Genomic DNA, 21,462 nt, shown 5'->3' on the forward strand with positions numbered 1-21,462 from the left:
CAACTGAATTCCAATGTAACAGCAAGTCTCAGAAGAGCCCACACACTCAGCTCTTAACCCCAGTGTGCAGAAAGGGTCAGAACGTGTTTTTCAGCAGAAATAAACATGTTTCTGCAAGTTTGGTCAACCCCATGTAAGTTATGGGGCAGTAACAGCACACTTTTCAAAACGTGTTTTTCAGCCCGAAATAAACGCGTTTTTTCAGACTTCAGAATCCCACTGTAACTGCAAGGCTCAGAAGAGCCCACACACTCAGCTCTTAACCCCAGTGTGCAGAAAGGGTCAAAACGTGTTTTTCAGCAGAAATAAACATGTTTCTGCAAGTTTGGTCAACCCCATGTAAGTTATGGGGCAGTAACAGCAAAATTTTCAAAACGTGTTTTTCAGCCCGAAATAAACGCGTTTTTTCAGACAACTGAATCCCCATGTAACAGCAAGGCTCAGAAGAGCCCACACGTTCAGCTGTTAACCCCAGTGTGCAGAAAGGGTCACAACGTGTTTTTCAGCAGAAATAAACATGTTTCTGCAAGTTTGGTCAACCTCATGTAAGTTATGGGGCAGTAACAGCACACTTTTCAAAACGTGTTTTTCAGCCCGAAATAAACGCGTTTTTTCAGACAACTGAATCTCCATGTAACAGCAAAACTCAGAAGAGCCCACACACTCAGCTCTTAACCCCAGTGTGCAGAAAGGGTCAAAACGTGTTTTTCAGCAGAAATAAACATGTTTCTGCAAGTTTGGTCAACTCCATGTAAGTTATGGGGCAGTAGCGGCACACTTTTCAAAACGTGTTTTTCAGCCCGAAATAAACGCGTTTTTTCAGACAACTGAATCCCCATGTAACAGCAAGGCTCAGAAGAGCCCACACACTCAGCTCTGAACCCCAGTGTGCAGAAAGTGTCAAAACGTGTTTTTCAGTAGAAATAAACATGTTTCTGCAAGTTTGGTCAACCCCATGTAAGTTATGGGGCAGTAACAGCACATGTTTCAAAACGTGTTTTTCAGCCCGAAATAAACGCGTTTTTTCAGACACTTGAATCCCCATGTAACAGGAAGGCTCAGAAGAGCCCACACACTCAGCTCTTAACCCCAGTGTGCAGAAAGGGTCAAAACGTGTTTTTCAGCAGAAATAAACATGTTTCTGCAAGTTTGGTCAACCCCATGTAAGTTATGGGGCAGTAACAGCAAAATTTTCAAAACGTGTTTTTCAGCCCGAAATAAACGCGTTTTTTCAGACAACTGAATCCCCATGTAACAGCAAGGCTCAGAAGAGCCCACACGTTCAGCTGTTAACCCCAGTGTGCAGAAAGGGTCACAACGTGTTTTTCAGCAGAAATAAACATGTTTCTGCAAGTTTGGTCAACCTCATGTAAGTTATGGGGCAGTAACAGCACACTTTTCAAAACGTGTTTTTCAGCCCGAAATAAACGCGTTTTTTCAGACAACTGAATCTCCATGTAACAGCAAAACTCAGAAGAGCCCACACACTCAGCTCTTAACCCCAGTGTGCAGAAAGGGTCAAAACGTGTTTTTCAGCAGAAATAAACATGTTTCTGCAAGTTTGGTCAACTCCATGTAAGTTATGGGGCAGTAGCGGCACACTTTTCAAAACGTGTTTTTCAGCCCGAAATAAACGCGTTTTTTCAGACAACTGAATCCCCATGTAACAGCAAGGCTCAGAAGAGCCCACACACTCAGCTCTGAACCCCAGTGTGCAGAAAGTGTCAAAACGTGTTTTTCAGTAGAAATAAACATGTTTCTGCAAGTTTGGTCAACCCCATGTAAGTTATGGGGCAGTAACAGCACATGTTTCAAAACGTGTTTTTCAGCCCGAAATAAACGCGTTTTTTCAGACACTTGAATCCCCATGTAACAGGAAGGCTCAGAAGAGCCCACACACTCAGCTCTTAACCCCAGTGTGCAGAAAGGGTCAAAACGTGTTTTTCAGCAGAAATAAACATGTTTCTGCAAGTTTGGTCAACCCCATGTAAGTTATGGGGCAGTAACAGCAAAATTTTCAAAACGTGTTTTTCAGCCCGAAATAAACGCGTTTTTTCAGACAACTGAATCCCCATGTAACAGCAAGGCTCAGAAGAGCCCACACGTTCAGCTGTTAACCCCAGTGTGCAGAAAGGGTCACAACGTGTTTTTCAGCAGAAATAAACATGTTTCTGCAAGTTTGGTCAACCTCATGTAAGTTATGGGGCAGTAACAGCACACTTTTCAAAACGTGTTTTTCAGCCCGAAATAAACGCGTTTTTTCAGACAACTGAATCTCCATGTAACAGCAAAACTCAGAAGAGCCCACACACTCAGCTCTTAACCCCAGTGTGCAGAAAGGGTCAAAACGTGTTTTTCAGCAGAAATAAACATGTTTCTGCAAGTTTGGTCAACTCCATGTAAGTTATGGGGCAGTAGCGGCACACTTTTCAAAACGTGTTTTTCAGCCCGAAATAAACGCGTTTTTTCAGACAACTGAATCCCCATGTAACAGCAAGGCTCAGAAGAGCCCACACACTCAGCTCTGAACCCCAGTGTGCAGAAAGTGTCAAAACGTGTTTTTCAGTAGAAATAAACATGTTTCTGCAAGTTTGGTCAACCCCATGTAAGTTATGGGGCAGTAACAGCACATGTTTCAAAACGTGTTTTTCAGCCCGAAATAAACGCGTTTTTTCAGACACTTGAATCCCCATGTAACAGGAAGGCTCAGAAGAGCCCACACACTCAGCTCTTAACCCCAGTGTGCAGAAGTTGTCAAAATGTGTTTTTCAGCAGAAATAAACATGTTTCTGCAAGTTTGGTCACCCCCATTTAACTTATGGGGCAGTTACAGCACACTATTCAAAACGTGTTTTTCAGCCCGAAATAAACGCGTTTTTTCAGACTTCAGAATCCCAATGTAACTGCAAGGCTCAGAAGAGCCCATACACTCAGCTCTCAACCCCAGTGTGCAGAAAGTGTCAAAACGTGTTTTTCAGCAGAAATAAACATGTTTCTGCAAGTTTGGTCAACCCCATTTAACTTATGGGGAAGTAACAACACACTTTTCAAAACGTGTTTTTCAGCCCGAAATAAACGCGTTTTTTCAGACTTCAGAATCCCACAGTAACTGCAAGGCTCAGAAGAGCCCACACACTCAGCTCTTAACCCCAGTGTGCAGAAAGTGTCAAAACGTGTTTTTCAGCAGAAATAAACATGTTTCTGCAAGTTTGGTCAACCCCATGTAAGTTATGGGGCAGTAACAGCAAAATTTTCAAAACGTGTTTTTCAGCCCGAAATAAACGCGTTTTTTCAGACACTTGAATCCCCATGTAACAGCAAGGCTCAGAATAGCCCACACACTCAGCTCTGAACCCCAGTGTGCAGAAAGTGTCAAAACGTGTTTTTCAGTAGAAATAAACATGTTTCTGCAAGTTTGGTCAACCCCATGTAAGTTATGGGGCAGTAACAGCACACGTTTCAAAACGTGTTTTTCAGCCCGAAATAAACGCGTTTTTTCAGACACTTGAATCCCCATGTAACAGCAAGGCTCAGAAGAGCCCACACACTCAGCTCTTAACCCCATTGTGCAGAAGTTGTCAAAATGTGTTTTTCAGTAGAAATAAACATGTTTCTGCAAGTTTGGTCAACCCCATGTAAGTTATGGGGCAGTAACAGCACACGTTTCAAAACGTGTTTTTCAGCCCGAAATAAACGCGTTTTTTCAAACACTTGAATCCCCATGTAACAGGAAGGCTCAGAAGAGCCCACACACTCAGCTCTTAACCCCAGTGTGCAGAAGTTGTCAAAATGTGTTTTCAGCAGAAATAAACATGTTTCTGCAAGTTTGGTCAACCCCATTTAACTTATGGGGCAGTAACAACACACTTTTCAAAACGTGTTTTTCAGCCCGAAATAAACGCGTTTTTTCAGACTTCAGAATCCCACTGTAACTGCAAGGCTCAGAAGAGCCCACACACTCAGCTCTTAACCCCAGTGTGCAGAAAGTGTCAAAACGTGTTTTTCAGCAGAAATAAACATGTTTCTGCAAGTTTGGTCACCCCCATTTAACTTATGGGACAGTAACAGCACACTTTTCAAAACGTGTTTTTCAGCCCGAAATAAACGCGTTTTTTCAGACTTCAGAATCCCACTGTAACAGCAAGTCACAGAACAGCCCACACACTCAGCTCTTAACCCCAGTGTGCAGAAACGGTCAAAACGTGTTTTTCAGCAGAAATAAACATGTTTCTGCAAGTTTGGTCAACCCCATGTAAGTTATGGGGCAGTAACAGCAAAATTTTCAAAACGTGTTTTTCAGCCCGAAATAAACGCGTTTTTTCAGACAACTGAATCCCCATGTAACAGCAAGGCTCAGAAGAGCCCACACGTTCAGCTGTTAACCCCAGTGTGCAGAAAGGGTCACAACGTGTTTTTCAGCAGAAATAAACATGTTTCTGCAAGTTTGGTCAACCCCATGTAAGTTATGGGGCAGTAACAGCACACTTTTCAAAACGTGTTTTTCAGCCCGAAATAAACGCGTTTTTTCAGACTTCAGAATCCCACTGTAACTGCAAGGCTCAGAAGAGCCCACACACTCAGCTCTTAACCCCAGTGTGCAGAAAGGGTCAAAACGTGTTTTTCAGCAGAAATAAACATGGTTCTGCAAGTTTGGTCAACCCCATGTAAGTTATGGGGCAGTAACAGCAAAATTTTCAAAACGTGTTTTTCAGCCCGAAATAAACGCGTTTTTTCAGACAACTGAATCCCCATGTAACAGCAAGGCTCAGAAGAGCCCACACACTCAGCTCTGAACCCCAGTGTGCAGAAAGTGTCAAAACGTGTTTTTCAGTAGAAATAAACATGTTTCTGCAATTTTGGTCAACCCCATGTAAGTTATTGGGCAGTAACAGCACACGTTTCAAAACGTGTTTTTCAGCACGAAATAAACGCGTTTTTTCAGACACTTGAATCCCCATGTAACAGCAAGGCTCAGAAGAGCCCACACGTTCAGCTGTTAACCCCAGTGTGCAGAAAGGGTCACAACGTGTTTTTCAGCAGAAATAAACATGTTTCTGCAAGTTTGTTAAACCCATGTAAGTTATGGGGCAGTAACAGCACACGTTTCAAAACGTGTTTTTCAGCCCGAAATAAACGCGTTTTTTCAGACACTTGAATCACCATGTAACAGCAAGGCTCAGAAGAGCCCACACACTCAGCTCTTAACCCCAGTGTGCAGAAGTTCTCAAAATGTGTTTTTCAGCAGAAATAAACATGTTTCTGCAAGTTTGGTCACCCCCATTTAACTTATGGGGCAGTTACAGCACACTTTTCAAAACGTGTTATTCAGCCCGAAATAAACGCGTTTTTTCAGTCTTCAGAATCCCACTGTAACTGCAAGGCTCAGAAGAGCCCACACACTCAGCTCTTAACCCCAGTGTGCAGAAAGTGTCAAAACGTGTTTTTCAGCAGAAATAAACATGTTTCTGCAAGTTTGGTCACCCCCATTTAACTTATGGGGCAGTAACAGCACACTTTTCAAAACGTGTTTTTCAGCCCGAAATAAACGCGTTTTTTCAGACTTCAGAATCCCACTGTAACAGCAAGTCACAGAACAGCCCACACACTCAGCTCTTAACCCCAGTGTGCAGAAACGGTCAAAACGTGTTTTTCAGTAGAAATAAACATGTTTCTGCAAGTTTGGTCAACCCCATGTAAGTTATGGGGCAGTAACAGCACACGTTTCAAAACGTGTTTTTCAGCCCGAAATAAACGCGTTTTTTCAAACACTTGAATCACCATGTAACAGCAAGGCTCAGAAGAGCCCACACACTCAGCTCTTAACCCCAGTGTGCAGAAGTTGTCAAAATGTGTTTTTCAGCAGAAATAAACATGTTTCTGCAAGTTTGGTCACCCCCATTTAACTTATGGGGCAGTTACAGCACACTTTTCAAAACGTGTTATTCAGCCCGAAATAAACGCGTTTTTTCAGTCTTCAGAATCCCACTGTAACTGCAAGGCTCAGAAGAGCCCACACACTCAGCTCTTAACCCCAGTGTGCAGAAAGTGTCAAAACGTGTTTTTCAGCAGAAATAAACATGTTTCTGCAAGTTTGGTCACCCCCATTTAACTTATGGGGCAGTAACAGCACACTTTTCAAAACGTGTTTTTCAGCCCGAAATAAACGCGTTTTTTCAGACTTCAGAATCCCACTGTAACAGCAAGTCACAGAACAGCCCACACACTCAGCTCTTAACCCCAGTGTGCAGAAACGGTCAAAACGTGTTTTTCAGCAGAAATAAACATGTTTCTGCAAGTTTGGTCAACCCCATGTAAGTTATGGGGCAGTAACAGCACAATTTTCAAAACGTGTTTTTCAGCCCGAAATAAACGCGTTTTTTCAGACAACTGAATCCCCATGTAACAGCAAGGCTCAGAAGAGCCCACACGTTCAGCTGTTAACCCCAGTGTGCAGAAAGGGTCACAACGTGTTTTTCAGCAGAAATAAACATGTTTCTGCAAGTTTGGTCAACCCCATGTAAGTTATGGGGCAGTAACAGCACACTTTTCAAAACGTGTTTTTCAGCCCGAAATAAACGCGTTTTTTCAGACAACTGAATCTCCATGTAACAGCAAGGCTCAGAAGAGCCCACACACTCAGCTCTTAACCCCAGTTTGCAGAAAGGGTCAAAACGTGTTTTTCAGCAGAAATAAACATGTTTCTGCAAGTTTGGTCAACTCCATGTAAGTTATGGGGCAGTAGCGGCACACTTTTCAAAACGTGTTTTTCAGCCCGAAATAAACGCGTTTTTTCAGACAACTGAATCCCACTGTAACAGCAAGTCACAGAACAGCCCACACACTCAGCTCTTAACCCCAGTGTGCAGAAACGGTCAAAACGTGTTTTTCAGCAGAAATAAACATGTTTCTGCAAGTTTGGTCAACCCCATGTAAGTTATGGGGCAGTAACAGCACAATTTTCAAAACGTCTTTTTCAGCCCGAAATAAACGCGTTTTTTCAGACAACTGAATCCCCATGTAACAGCAAGGCTCAGAAGAGCCCACACGTTCAGCTGTTAACCCCAGTGTGCAGAAAGGGTCAAAACGTGTTTTTCAGTAGAAATAAACATGTTTCTGCAAGTTTGGTCAACCCCATGTAAGTTATGGGGCAGTAACAGCACATGTTTCAAAACGTGTTTTTCAGCCCGAAATAAACGCGATTTTTCAGACAACTGAATCCCCATGTAACAGCAAGTCTCAGAAGAGCCCACACACTCAGCTCTTAACCCCAGTGTGCAGAAAGTGTCAAAACGTGTTTTTCTACACAAATAAACATGTTTCTGCAAGTTTGGTCAACCCCATGTAAGTTATGGGGCAGTAACGGCACACTTTTCAAAACGTGTTTTTCAGCCCGAAATAAACGCGATTTTTCAGACAACTGAATTCCAATGTAACAGCAAGTCTCAGAAGAGCCCACACACTCAGCTCTTAACCCCAGTGTGCAGAAAGGGTCAGAACGTGTTTTTCAGCAGAAATAAACATGTTTCTGCAAGTTTGGTCAACCCCATGTAAGTTATGGGGCAGTAACAGCAAAATTTTCAAAACGTGTTTTTCAGCCCGAAATAAACGCGTTTTTTCAGACAACTGAATCCCCATGTAACAGCAAGGCTCAGAAGAGCCCACACGTTCAGCTGTTAACCCCAGTGTGCAGAAAGGGTCACAACGTGTTTTTCAGCAGAAATAAACATGTTTCTGCAAGTTTGGTCAACCCCATGTAAGTTATGGGGCAGTAACAGCACACTTTTCAAAACGTGTTTTTCAGCCCGAAATAAACGCGTTTTTTCAGACAACTGAATCTCCATGTAACAGCAAAACTCAGAAGAGCCCACACACTCAGCTCTTAACCCCAGTGTGCAGAAAGGGTCAAAACGTGTTTTTCAGCAGAAATAAACATGTTTCTGCAAGTTTGGTCAACTCCATGTAAGTTATGGGGCAGTAGCGGCACACTTTTCAAAACGTGTTTTTCAGCCCGAAATAAACGCGTTTTTTCAGACAACTGAATCCCCATGTAACAGCAAGGCTCAGAAGAGCCCACACACTCAGCTCTGAACCCCAGTGTGCAGAAAGTGTCAAAACGTGTTTTTCAGTAGAAATAAACATGTTTCTGCAAGTTTGGTCAACCCCATGTAAGTTATGGGGCAGTAACAGCACATGTATCAAAACGTGTTTTTCAGCCCGAAATAAACGCGTTTTTTCAGACACTTGAATCCCCATGTAACAGGAAGACTCAGAAGAGCCCACACACTCAGCTCTTAACCCCAGTGTGCAGAAGTTGTCAAAATGTGTTTTTCAGCAGAAATAAACATGTTTCTGCAAGTTTGGTCACCCCCATTTAACTTATGGGGCAGTTACAGCACACTATTCAAAACGTGTTTTTCAGCCCGAAATAAACGCGTTTTTTCAGTCTTCAGAATCCCAATGTAACTGCAAGGCTCAGAAGAGCCCACACACTCAGCTCTTAACCCCAGTGTGCAGAAAGTGTCAAAACGTGTTTTTCAGCAGAAATAAACATGTTTCTGCAAGTTTGGTCAACCCCATGTAAGTTATGGGGCAGTAACAGCAAAATTTTCAAAACGTGTTTTTCAGCCCGAAATAAACGCGTTTTTTCAGACACTTGAATCCCCATGTAACAGCAAGGCTCAGAAGAGCCCACACACTCAGCTCTGAACCCCAGTGTGCAGAAAGTGTCAAAACGTGTTTTTCAGTAGAAATAAACATGTTTCTGCAAGTTTGGTCAACCCCATGTAAGTTATGGGGCAGAAACAGCACACGTTTCAAAACGTGTTTTTCAGCCCGAAATAAACGCGTTTTTTCAGACACTTGAATCCCCATGTAACAGCAAGGCTCAGAAGAGCCCACACACTCAGCTCTTAACCCCATTGTGCAGAAGTTGTCAAAATGTGTTTTTCAGTAGAAATAAACATGTTTCTGCAAGTTTGGTCACCCCAATTTAACTTATGGGGCAGTTACAGCACACTTTTCAAAACGTGTTTTTCAGCCCGAAATAAACGTGTTTTTTCAGACTTCAGAATCCCAATGTAACTGCAAGGCTCAGAAGAGCCCACACACTCAGCTCTTAACCCCAGTGTGCAGAAAGTGTCAAAACGTGTTTTTCAGCAGAAATAAACATGTTTCTGCAAGTTTGGTCACCCCCATTTAACTTATGGGGCAGTAACAGCACACTTTTCAAAACATGTTTTTCAGCCCGAAATAAACGCGTTTTTTCAGACTTCAGAATCCCACTGTAACAGCAAGTCACAGAACAGCCCACACACTCAGCTCTTAACCCCAGTGTGCAGAAACGGTCAAAACGTGTTTTTCAGCAGAAATAAACATGTTTCTGCAAGTTTGGTCAACCCCATGTAAGTTATGGGGCAGTAACAGCACACGTTTCAAAACGTGTTTTTCAGCCCGAAATAAACGCGTTTTTTCAGACAACTGAATCCCCATGTAACAGCAAGGCTCAGAAGAGCCCACACACTCAGCTCTGAACCCCAGTGTGCAGAAAGTGTCAAAACGTGTTTTTCAGTAGAAATAAACATGTTTCTGCAAGTTTGGTCAACCCTATGTAAGTTATGGGGCAGTAACAGCACATGTTTCAAAACGTGTTTTTCAGCCCGAAATAAACGCGATTTTTCAGACAACTGAATCCCCATGTAACAGCAAGTCTCAGAAGAGCCCACACACTCAGCTCTTAACCCCAGTGTGCAGAAAAGGTCAAAACGTGTTTTTCAGCAGAAATAAACATGTTTCTGCAAGTTTGGTCAACCCCATGTAAGTTATGGGGAAGTAACAGCACACTTTTCAAAACGTGTTTTTCAGCCCGAAATAAACGCGTTTTTTCTGACTTCAGAATCCCACTGTAACTGCAAGGCTCAGAAGAGACCACACACTCAGCTCTTAACCCCAGTGTGCAGAAAGTGTCAAAACGTGTTTTTCAGCATAAATAAACATGTTTCTGCAAGTTTGGTCACCCCCATGTAAGTTATGGGGCAGTTACAGCACACTTTTCAAAACGTGTTTTTCAGCGCGAAATAAACGCGATTTTTCAGACAACTGAATCCCAATGTAACAGCAAGTCTCAGAAGAGCCCACACACTCAGCTCTTAACCCCAGTGTGCAGAAAGGGTCAGAACGTGTTTTTCAGCAGAAATAAACATGTTTCTGCAAGTTTGGTCAACCCCATGTAAGTTATGGGGCAGTAACAGCACACTTTTCAAAACGTGTTTTTCAGCCCGAAATAAACGCGTTTTTTCAGACTTCAGAATCCCACTGTAACTGCAAGGCTCAGAAGAGCCCACACACTCAGCTCTTAACCCCAGTGTGCAGAAAGGGTCAAAACGTGTTTTTCAGCAGAAATAAACATGGTTCTGTAAGTTTGGTCAACCCCATGTAAGTTATGGGGCAGTAACAGCAAAATTTTCAAAACGTGTTTTTCAGCCCGAAATAAACGCGTTTTTTCAGACAACTGAATCCCCATGTAACAGCAAGGCTCAGAAGAGCCCACACACTCAGCTCTGAACCCCAGTGTGCAGAAAGTGTCAAAACGTGTTTTTCAGTAGAAATAAACATGTTTCTGCAATTTTGGTCAACCCCATGTAAGTTATTGGGCAGTAACAGCACACGTTTCAAAACGTGTTTTTCAGCCCGAAATAAACGCGTTTTTTCAGACACTTGAATCCCCATGTAACAGCAAGGCTCAGAAGAGCCCACACGTTCAGCTGTTAACCCCAGTGTGCAGAAAGGGTCACAACGTGTTTTTCAGCAGAAATAAACATGTTTCTGCAAGTTTGGTCAACCCCATGTAAGTTATGGGGCAGTAACAGCACACGTTTCAAAACGTGTTTTTCAGCCCGAAATAAACGCGTTTTTTCAGACACTTGAATCACCATGTAACAGCAAGGCTCAGAAGAGCCCACACACTCAGCTCTTAACCCCAGTGTGCAGAAGTTGTCAAAATGTGTTTTTCAGCAGAAATAAACATGTTTCTGCAAGTTTGGTCACCCCCATTTAACTTATGGGGCAGTTACAGCACACTTTTCAAAACGTGTTATTCAGCCCGAAATAAACGCGTTTTTTCAGTCTTCAGAATCCCACTGTAACTGCAAGGCTCAGAAGAGCCCACACACTCAGCTCTTAACCCCAGTGTGCAGAAAGTGTCAAAACGTGTTTTTTAGCAGAAATAAACATGTTTCTGCAAGTTTGGTCACCCCCATTTAACTTATGGGGCAGTAACAGCACACTTTTCAAAACGTGTTTTTCAGCCCGAAATAAACGCGTTTTTTCAGACTTCAGAATCCCACTGTAACAGCAAGTCACAGAACAGCCCACACACTCAGCTCTTAACCCCAGTGTGCAGAAACGGTCAAAACGTGTTTTTCAGCAGAAATAAACATGTTTCTGCAAGTTTGGTCAACCCCATGTAAGTTATGGGGCAGTAACAGCACAATTTTCAAAACGTGTTTTTCAGCCCGAAATAAACGCGTTTTTTCAGACAACTGAATCCCCATGTAACAGCAAGGCTCAGAAGAGCCCACACGTTCAGCTGTTAACCCCAGTGTGCAGAAAGGGTCACAACGTGTTTTTCAGCAGAAATAAACATGTTTCTGCAAGTTTGGTCAACTCCATGTAAGTTATGGGGCAGTAGCGGCACACTTTTCAAAACGTGTTTTTCAGCCCGAAATAAACGCGTTTTTTCAGACAACTGAATCCCACTGTAACAGCAAGTCACAGAACAGCCCACACACTCAGCTCTTAACCCCAGTGTGCAGAAACGGTCAAAACGTGTTTTTCAGCAGAAATAAACATGTTTCTGCAAGTTTGGTCAACCCCATGTAAGTTATGGGGCAGTAACAGCACAATTTTCAAAACGTCTTTTTCAGCCCGAAATAAACGCGTTTTTTCAGACAACTGAATCCCCATGTAACAGCAAGGCTCAGAAGAGCCCACACGTTCAGCTGTTAACCCCAGTGTGCAGAAAGGGTCAAAACGTGTTTTTCAGCAGAAATAAACATGTTTCTGCAAGTTTGGTCAACTCCATGTAAGTTATGGGGCAGTAGCGGCACACTTTTCAAAACGTGTTTTTCAGCCTGAAATAAACGCGTTTTTTCAGACAACTGAATCCCCATGTAACAGCAAGGCTCAGAAGAGCCCACACACTCAGCTCTGAACCCCAGTGTGCAGAAAGTGTCAAAACGTGTTTTTCAGCAGAAATAAACATGTTTCTGCAAGTTTGGTCAACCCCATGTAAGTTATGGGGCAGTAACAGCAAAATTTTCAAAACGTGTTTTTCAGCCCGAAATAAACGCGTTTTTTCAGACAACTGAATCCCCATGTAACAGCAAGGCTCAGAAGAGCCCACACACTCAGCTCTTAACCCCAGTGTGCAGAAGTTGTCAAAATGTGTTTTTCAGTAGAAATAAACATGTTTCTGCAAGTTTGGTCAACCCCATTTAACTTATGGGGCAGTTACAGCACACTTTTCAAAACGTGTTTTTCAGCCCGAAATAAACGCGTTTTTTCAGACTTCAGAATCAAAATGTAACTGCAAGGCTCAGAAGAGCCCACACACTCAGCTCTTAACCCCAGTGTGCAGAAAGTGTCAAAACGTGTTTTTCAGCAGAAATAAACATGTTTCTGCAAGTTTGGTCAACCCCATTTAACTTATGGGGCAGTAACAACACACTTTTCAAAACGTGTTTTTCAGCCCGAAATAAACGCGTTTTTTCAGACTTCAGAATCCCACTGTAACTGCAAGGCTCAGAAGAGCCCATACACTCAGCTCTTAACCCCAGTGTGCAGAAAGTGTCAAAACGTGTTTATCAGCAGAAATAAACATGTTTCTGCAAGTTTGGTCACCCCCATTTAACTTATGGGGCAGTAACAGCACACTTTTCAAAACGTGTTTTTCAGCCCGAAATAAACGCGTTTTTTCAGACTTCAGAATCCCACTGTAACAGCAAGTCACAGAACAGCCCACACACTCAGCTCTTAACCCCAGTGTGCAGAAACGGTCAAAACGTGTTTTTCAGCAGAAATAAACATGTTTCTGCAAGTTTGGTCAACTCCATGTAAGTTATGGGGCAGTAGCGGCACACTTTTCAAAACGTGTTTTTCAGCCCGAAATAAACGCGTTTTTTCAGACAACTGAATCCCCATGTAACAGCAAGGCTCAGAAGAGCCCACACACTCAGCTCTGAACCCCAGTGTGCAGAAAGTGTCAAAACGTGTTTTTCAGTAGAAATAAACATGTTTCTGCAAGTTTGGTCAACCCCATGTAAGTTATGGGGCAGTAACAGCACACTTTTCAAAAAGTGTTTTTCAGCCCGAAATAAACGCGTTTTTTCTGACTTCAGAATCCCACTGTAACTGCAAGGCTCAGAAGAGCCCACACACTCAGCTCTGAACCCCAGTGTGCAGAAAGGGTCAAAACGTGTTTTTCAGCAGAAATAAACATGTTTCTGCAATTTTGGTCAACCCCATGTAAGTTATGGGGCAGTAACAGCACACGTTTCAAAACGTGTTTTTCAGCCCGAAATAAACGCGTTTTTTCAGACACTTGAATCCCCATGTAACAGCAAGGCTCAGAAGAGCCCACACACTCAGCTCTTAACCCCAGTGTGCAGAAGTTGTCAAAATGTGTTTTTCAGCAGAAATAAACATGTTTCTGCAAGTTTGGTCACCCCCATTTAACTTATGGGGCAGTTACAGCACACTTTTCAAAACGTGTTTTTCAGCCCGAAATAAACGCGTTTTTTCAGACTTCAGAATCCCAATGTAACTGCAAGGCTCAGAAGAGCCCACACACTCAGCTCTTAACCCCAGTGTGCAGAAAGTGTCAAAACGTGTTTTTCAGCAGAAATAAACATGTTTCTGCAAGTTTGGTCAACCCCATTTAACTTATGGGGCAGTAACAACACACTTTTCAAAACGTGTTTTTCAGCCCGAAATAAACGCGTTTTTTCAGACAACTGAATCCCCATGTAACAGCAAGGCTCAGAAGAGCCCACACACTCAGCTCTTAACCCCAGTGTGCAGAAGTTGTCAAAATGTGTTTTTCAGTAGAAATAAACATGTTTCTGCAAGTTTGGTCACCCCCATTTAACTTATGGGGCAGTTACAGCACACTTTTCAAAACGTGTTTTTCAGCCCGAAATAAACGCGTTTTTTCAGACTTCAGAATCAAAATGTAACTGCAAGGCTCAGAAGAGCCCACACACTCAGCTCTTAACCCCAGTGTGCAGAAAGTGTCAAAACGTGTTTTTCAGCAGAAATAAACATGTTTCTGCAAGTTTGGTCAACTCCATGTAAGTTATGGGGCAGTAGCGGCACACTTTTCAAAACGTGTTTTTCAGCCCGAAATAAACGCGTTTTTTCAGACAACTGAATCCCCATGTAACAGCAAGGCTCAGAAGAGCGCACACACTCAGCTCTGAACCCCAGTGTGCAGAAAGTGTCAAAACGTGTTTTTCAGTAGAAATAAACATGTTTCTGCAAGTTTGGTCAACCCCATGTAAGTTATGGGGCAGTAACAGCACACTTTTCAAAAAGTGTTTTTCAGCCCGAAATAAACGCGTTTTTTCTGACTTCAGAATCCCACTGTAACTGCAAGGCTCAGAAGAGCCCACACACTCAGCTCTGAACCCCAGTGTGCAGAAAGGGTCAAAACGTGTTTTTCAGCAGAAATAAACATGTTTCTGCAATTTTGGTCAACCCCATGTAAGTTATGGGGCAGTAACAGCACACGTTTCAAAACGTGTTTTTCAGCCCGAAATAAACGCGTTTTTTCAGACACTTGAATCCCCATGTAACAGCAAGGCTCAGAAGAGCCCACACACTCAGCTCTTAACCCCAGTGTGCAGAAAGGGTCAAAACGTGTTTTTCAGCAGAAATAAACATGTTTCTGCAAGTTTGGTCAACCCCATGTAAGTTATGGGGCAGTAACAGCAAAATTTTCAAAACGTGTTTTTCAGCCCGAAATAAACGCGTTTTTTCAGACAACTGAATCCCCATGTAACAGCAAGGCTCAGAAGAGCCCACACACTCAGCTCTGAACCCCAGTGTGCAGAAAGTGTCAAAACGTGTTTTTCAGCAGAAATAAACATGTTTCTGCAAGTTTGGTCAACCCCATGTAAGTTATGGGGCAGTAACAGCAAAATTTTCAAAACGTGTTTTTCAGCCCGAAATAAACGCGTTTTTTCAGACTTCAGAATCCCACTGTAACTGCAAGGCTCAGAAGAGCCCACACACTCAGCTCTTAACCCCAGTGTGCAGAAAGTGTCAAAACGTGTTTTTCAGCAGAAATAAACATGTTTCTGCAAGTTTGGTCACCCCCATTTAACTTATGGGGCAGTAACAGCACACTTTTCAAAACGTGTTTTTCAGCCCGAAATAAACGCGTTTTTTCAGACTTCAGAATCCCACTGTAACAGCAAGTCACAGAACAGCCCACACACTCAGCTCTTAACCCCAGTGTGCAGAAACGGTCAAAACGTGTTTTTCAGCAGAAATAAACATGTTTCTGCAAGTTTGGTCAACCCCATGTAAGTTATGGGGCAGTAACAGCACACTTTTCAAAACGTGTTTTTCAGCCCGAAATAAACGCGTTTTTTCAGACTTCAGAATCCCACTGTAACTGCAAGGCTCAGAAGAGCCCACACACTCAGCTCTTAACCCCAGTGTGCAGAAAGGGTCAAAACGTGTTTTTCAGCAGAAATAAACATGTTTCTGCAAGTTTGGTCAACCCCATGTAAGTTATGGGGCAGTAACAGCACACGTTTCAAAACGTGTTTTTCAGCCCGAAATAAACGCGTTTTTTCAGACAACTGAATCCCCATGTAACAGCAAGGCTCAGAAGAGCCCACACACTCAGCTCTGAACCCCAGTGTGCAGAGAGTGTCAAAACGTGTTTTTCAGTAGAAATAAACATGTTTCTGCAAGTTTGGTCAACCCCATGTAAGTTATGGGGCAGTAACAGCACACGTTTCAAAACGTGTTTTTCAGCCCGAAATAAACGCGTTTTTTCAGACAACTGAATCCCCATGTAACAGCAAGGCTCAGAAGAGCCCACACACTCAGCTCTGAACCCCAGTGTGCAGAAACGGTCAAAACGTGTTTTTCAGTAGAAATAAACATGTTTCTGCAAGTTTGGTCAACCCCATGTAAGTTATGGGGCAGTAACAGCACACGTTTCAAAACGTGTTTTTCAGCCCGAAATAAACGCGTTTTTTCAGACTTCAGAACCCCAATGTAACTGCAAGGCTCAGAAGAGCCCACACACTCAGCTCTTAACCCCAGTGTGCAGAAAGTGTCAAAACGTGTTTTTCAGCAGAAATAAACATGTTTCTGCAAGTTTGGTCACCCCCATTTAACTTATGGGGCAGTAACAGCACACTTTTCAAAACGTGTTTTTCAGCCCGAAATAAACGCGTTTTTTCAGACTTCAGAATCCCACTGTAACAGCAAGTCACAGAACAGCCCACACACTCAGCTCTTAACCCCAGTGTGCAGAAACGGTCAAAACGTGTTTTTCAGCAGAAATAAACATGTTTCTGCAAGTTTGGTCAACCCCATGTAAGTTATGGGGCAGTAACAGCACACTTTTCAAAACGTGTTTTTCAGCCCGAAATAAACGCGTTTTTTCAGACTTCAGAATCCCACTGTAACTGCAAGGCTCAGAAGAGCCCACACACTCAGCTCTTAACCCCAGTGTGCAGAAAGGGTCAAAACGTGTTTTTCAGCAGAAATAAACATGTTTCTGCAAGTTTGGTCAACCCCATGTAAGTTATGGGGCAGTAACAGCAAAATTTTCAAAACGTGTTTTTCAGCCCGAAATAAACGCGTTTTTTCAGACAACTGAATCCCCATGTAACAGCAAGGCTCAGAAGAGCCCACACACTCAGCTCTGAACCCCAGTGTGCAGAAAGTGTCAAAACGTGTTTTTCAGCAGAAATAAACATGTTTCTGCAAGTTTGGTCAACCCCATGTAAGTTATGGGGCAGTAACAGCAAAATTTTCAAAACGTGTTTTTCAGCCCGAAAAAACGCGTTTTTTCAGACAACTGAATCCCCATGTAAAAGCAAGGCTCAGAAGAGCCCACACACTCAGCTCTTAACCCCAGTGTGCAGAAGTTGTCAAAATGTGTTTTTCAGTAGAAATAAACATGTTTCTGCAAGTTTGGTCACCCCCATTTAACTTATGGGGCAGTTACAGCACACTTTTCAAAACGTGTTTTTCAGCCCGAAATAAACGCGTTTTTTCAGACTTCAGAATCAAAATGTAACTGCAAGGCTCAGAAGAGCCCACACACTCAGCTCTTAACCCCAGTGTGCAGAAAGTGTCAAAACGTGTTTTTCAGCAGAAATAAACATGTATCTGCAAGTTTGGTCAACCCCATTTAACTTATGGGGCAGTAACAACACACTTTTCAAAACGTGTTTTTCAGCCCGAAATAAACGCGTTTTTTCAGACTTCAGAATCCCACTGTAACTGCAAGGCTCAGAAGAGCCCATACACTCAGCTCTTAACCCCAGTGTGCAGAAAGTGTCAAAACGTGTTTATCAGCAGAAATAAACATGTTTCTGCAAGTTTGGTCACCCCCATTTAACTTATGGGGCAGTAACAGCACACTTTTCAAAACGTGTTTTTCAGCCCGAAATAAACGCGTTTTTTCAGACTTCAGAATCCCACTGTAACAGCAAGTCACAGAACAGCCCACACACTCAGCTCTTAACCCCAGTGTGCAGAAACGGTCAAAACGTGTTTTTCAGCAGAAATAAACATGTTTCTGCAAGTTTGGTCAACTCCATGTAAGTTATGGGGCAGTAGCGGCACACTTTTCAAAACGTGTTTTTCAGCCCGAAATAAACGCGTTTTTTCAGACAACTGAATCCCCATGTAACAGCAAGGCTCAGAAGAGCCCACACACTCAGCTCTGAACCCCAGTGTGCAGAGAGTGTCAAAACGTGTTTTTCAGTAGAAATAAACATGTTTCTGCAAGTTTGGTCAACCCCATGTAAGTTATGGGGCAGTAACAGCACACGTTTCAAAACGTGTTTTTCAGCCCGAAATAAACGCGTTTTTTCAGACAACTGAATCCCCATGTAACAGCAAGGCTCAGAAGAGCCCACACACTCAGCTCTGAACCCCAGTGTGCAGAAACGGTCAAAACGTGTTTTTCAGTAGAAATAAACATGTTTCTGCAAGTTTGGTCAACCCCATGTAAGTTATGGGGCAGTAACAGCACACGTTTCAAAACGTGTTTTTCAGCCCGAAATAAACGCGTTTTTTCAGACTTCAGAACCCCAATGTAACTGCAAGGCTCAGAAGAGCCCACACACTCAGCTCTTAACCCCAGTGTGCAGAAAGTGTCAAAACGTGTTTTTCAGCAGAAATAAACATGTTTCTGCAAGTTTGGTCACCCCCATTTAACTTATGGGGCAGTAACAGCACACTTTTCAAAACGTGTTTTTCAGCCCGAAATAAACGCGTTTTTTCAGACTTCAGAATCCCACTGTAACAGCAAGTCACAGAACAGCCCACACACTCAGCTCTTAACCCCAGTGTGCAGAAACGGTCAAAACGTGTTTTTCAGCAGAAATAAACATGTTTCTGCAAGTTTGGTCAACCCCATGTAAGTTATGGGGCAGTAACAGCACACTTTTCAAAACGTGTTTTTCAGCCCGAAATAAACGCGTTTTTTCAGACTTCAGAATCCCACTGTAACTGCAAGGCTCAGAAGAGCCCACACACTCAGCTCTTAACCCCAGTGTGCAGAAAGGGTCAAAACGTGTTTTTCAGCAGAAATAAACATGTTTCTGCAAGTTTGGTCAACCCCATGTAAGTTATGGGGCAGTAACAGCAAAATTTTCAAAACGTGTTTTTCAGCCCGAAATAAACGCGTTTTTTCAGACAACTGAATCCCCATGTAACAGCAAGGCTCAGAAGAGCCCACACACTCAGCTCTGAACCCCAGTGTGCAGAAAGTGTCAAAACGTGTTTTTCAGCAGAAATAAACATGTTTCTGCAAGTTTGGTCAACCCCATGTAAGTTATGGGGCAGTAACAGCAAAATTTTCAAAACGTGTTTTTCAGCCCGAAAAAACGCGTTTTTTCAGACAACTGAATCCCCATGTAACAGCAAGGCTCAGAAGAGCCCACACACTCAGCTCTTAACCCCAGTGTGCAGAAGTTGTCAAAATGTGTTTTTCAGTAGAAATAAACATGTTTCTGCAAGTTTGGTCACCCCCATTTAACTTATGGGGCAGTTACAGCACACTTTTCAAAACGTGTTTTTCAGCCCGAAATAAACGCGTTTTTTCAGACTTCAGAATCAAAATGTAACTGCAAGGCTCAGAAGAGCCCACACACTCAGCTCTTAACCCCAGTGTGCAGAAAGTGTCAAAACGTGTTTTTCAGCAGAAATAAACATGTATCTGCAAGTTTGGTCAACCCCATTTAACTTATGGGGCAGTAACAACACACTTTTCAAAACGTGTTTTTCAGCCCGAAATAAACGCGTTTTTTCAGACTTCAGAATCCCACTGTAACTGCAAGGCTCAGAAGAGCCCATACACTCAGCTCTTAACCCCAGTGTGCAGAAAGTGTCAAAACGTGTTTATCAGCAGAAATAAACATGTTTCTGCAAGTTTGGTCACCCCCATTTAACTTATGGGGCAGTAACAGCACACTTTTCAAAACGTGTTTTTCAGCCCGAAATAAACGCGTTTTTTCAGACTTCAGAATCCCACTGTAACAGCAAGTCACAGAACAGCCCACACACTCAGCTCTTAACCCCAGTGTGCAGAAACGGTCAAAACGTGTTTTTCAGCAGAAATAAACATGTTTCTGCAAGTTTGGTCAACTCCATGTAAGTTATGGGGCAGTAGCGGCACACTTTTCAAAACGTGTTTTTCAGCCCGAAATAAACGCGTTTTTTCAGACAACTGAATCCCCATGTAACAGCAAGGCTCAGAAGAGCCCACACACTCAGCTCTGAACCCCAGTGTGCAGAAAGTGTCAAAACGTGTTTTTCAGTAGAAATAAACATGTTTCTGCAAGTTTGGTCAACCCCATGTAAGTTATGGGGCAGTAACAGCACACTTTTCAAAAAGTGTTTTTCAGCCCGAAATAAACGCGTTTTTTCTGACTTCAGAATCGCACTGTAACTGCAAGGCTCAGAAGAGCCCACACACTCAGCTCTTAACCCCAGTGTGCAGAAAGGGTCAAAACGTGTTTTTCAGCAGAAATAAACATGTTTCTGCAATTTTGGTCAACCCCATGTAAGTTATGGGGCAGTAACAGCACACGTTTCAAAACGTGTTTTTCAGCCCGAAATAAATGCGTTTTTTCAGACACTTGAATCCCCATGTAACAGCAAGGCTCAGAAGAGCCCACACACTCAGCTCTTAACCCCAGTGTGCAGAAGTTGTCAAAATGTGTTTTTCAGCAGAAATAAACATGTTTCTGCAAGTTTGGTCACCCCCATTTAACTTATGGGGCAGTTACAGCACACTTTTCAAAACGTGTTTTTCAGCCCGAAATAAACGCGTTTTTTCAGGCTTCAGAATCCCAATGTAACTGCAAGGCTCAGAAGAGCCCACACACTCAGCTCTTAACCCCAGTGTGCAGAAAGTGTCAAAACGTGTTTTTCAGCAGAAATAAACATGTTTCTGCAAGTTTGGTCAACCCCATTTAACTTATGGGGCAGTAACAACACACTTTTCAAAACGTGTTTTTCAGCCCGAAATAAACGCGTTTTTTCAGACTTCAGAATCCCACTGTAACTGCAAGGCTTAGAAGAGCCCACACACTCAGCTCTTAACCCCAGTGTGCAGAAAGTGTCAAAACGTGTTTTTCAGCAGAAATAAACATGTTTCTGCAAGTTTGGTCAACCCCATTTAACTTATGGGGCAGTAACAACACACTTTTCAAAACGTGTTTTTCAGCCCGAAATAAACGCGTTTTTTCAGACTTCAGAATCCCACTGTAACTGCAAGGCTCAGAAGAGCCCACACACTCAGCTCTTAACCCCAGTGTGCAGAAAGTGTCAAAACGTGTTTTTCAGCAGAAATAAACATGTTTCTGCAAGTTTGGTCACCCCCATTTAACTTATGGGGCAGTAACGTCACACTTTTCAAAACGTGTTTTTCAGCCCGAAATAAACACGTTTTTTCAGACTGCTGAATCCCAGTGTAACTGCTAGACTCAGAAGAGCCCACACACTCAGCTCTTAACCCCAGTGTGCAGAAAGTGTCAATACGTGTTTTTCAGTAGAAATAAACGTTTCTGCAAGTTTGGTCACCCCCATGTAACTTATGAGGCAGGAACAGCAGGCTTTTCAAAATGTGTTTTTCAGCCCGAAATAAACACGTTTTTTCAGACTGCTGAATCCCAATGTAACTGCTAGACTCAGAAGAGCCCAATG

This window comes from Lepisosteus platostomus, chromosome 23, assembly GCF_059453375.1.
Source record: "Lepisosteus platostomus isolate fLepPlt1 chromosome 23, fLepPlt1.hap1, whole genome shotgun sequence".
NCBI lineage: Eukaryota > Metazoa > Chordata > Actinopteri > Semionotiformes > Lepisosteidae > Lepisosteus > Lepisosteus platostomus.